This window comes from Sinocyclocheilus rhinocerous, unplaced genomic scaffold (genome assembly GCF_001515625.1).
Source record: "Sinocyclocheilus rhinocerous isolate Xijiao unplaced genomic scaffold, SAMN03320098_v1.1 scaffold623, whole genome shotgun sequence".
Taxonomy (NCBI): domain Eukaryota; kingdom Metazoa; phylum Chordata; class Actinopteri; order Cypriniformes; family Cyprinidae; genus Sinocyclocheilus; species Sinocyclocheilus rhinocerous.
The window spans coordinates 1,017,250-1,018,873 of NW_015644631.1; positions in this window are offsets into that span (position 1 = coordinate 1,017,250).

Sequence of the window (1,624 nt, forward strand, 5' to 3'; positions counted from 1 at the left end):
GTGGCTGACTCTTAACTTTTATAAAGAATATCTCTTTGGATTTGAGACTTTAGTCTTTGCAACTTTACAGATCTTCTTTATGCACCAAGAGCTTGTAACACTCCAAAGAGAAAGGAAAAATTTAAATCGCATCATATGACCCCTTTAAGATTTGTTTTTGGTTAGCCAAAGTTTTCTTAACAGAAATAGAACGTTAGTTTTTGGCTTGTAGAACAATATTTTAACATTCCCATAACGTTATTATAACGTTCCCCTAACCTCTTTAGCCTACTCCGATATGATTACCCCGCTGTACGTCAGTAATCATCCAGCACACTCGCGACCCAGTATAGTAGGCTATAAGCGGCATATAGCCTATAAGTGTAGCTATCCTGTGTGCTTTGACACATAGGCCTACATGGATGTCTCTGGCCTAAGCCCTAGATATCTACTCACCCTAGAACCGCCCCTGAGTGCAATTAGAGATAATGACATCTCCATGTTGTACAGATGCCAGATTTCAAATATTTCATAAATCAAAAACAATTCAAGAGTTTTTCCAAGCAGTTCCCAGACTGAAGCTGCAAATGCTCTTATAAATTACATTATTATTGTTCCGTTTTGTTTGTTTCAACAACCTATTTCTATTCTATTCTTTTCTAAATGTCACTCAGGTCTAAAACAATGGCTGCAGTTAATAGTTTGACCGCAGGATGTCGACGTTCTCATAATTTTGGCCCCTCATTTCGATCACGCTGTAAGACTTATGCAATGGTTTGCTTATTATTACAAAATAGAGAAAAAATGGGAATAGTTTGTCGAAGGAAAATCTTTGAATAGTTTGTAAGGGGAAACCCACATGTTTTGTCCATGTGGTCTCCAAATCTATTAGTTTACACTACATTTGGAGCAAAATAACTCCGCGCTTCAGTCTTCTCGCAGGATTCGAATCAGTGTAGGCTATACCTCACAATTTCAACCGCACTAATTAATCTGCCAGAGAAAATCATATGCGTGCAATTAAATCCCGCTATTTTCTGTGAGTGTGACCACATATGCAGTTTGAGCCAAGATCATATTTGAATGAATTAATCGCAGATTTTCTCACACGAAGGCAGAAAACAGATGATTGGCAGTGCTGAGTTCGATGTGAAAGGGGAACCGGGCTGCTCTGTAACAGCGTACACTGAGAGTTTCAATAGCAGATTCCTATTTACGTGATTTGAGTAACGCACTGTTTTCCCCCCTACAGAGTGGTCACGGCTCTCATTATGACCCCTCCCAGCATCCGACTGTTCGTGATATCGCACTGCCAATGCCTTTTGGGCAGATTTCAACTCCTGCTGTCAGTCCAGAGTCTTTGTCTCTGGCTAAGATGACCCAGTTTCTCGGTCGGTGTTGTGTTGCAGCCCCAGCCGTGTGAGTGTGTATGTGTGTGTGCACGCAGGTCTGTGCTAAGCACGCTTGTTGACAGGTATGATATAGAGTGCATCTGCCCCCTGAGCCCTCTCACACACAGCAGACAATTGAGTGCGAGATCGTAATGGGAGCAGGGCCCCGAGGGCCCGGCCGTGGGGCTGGGAGGGCCGCGGCTCCTGTGTCATGGTTAGGCTGGTGTCAAGGTTTGAGTTTACGATCAACCCCC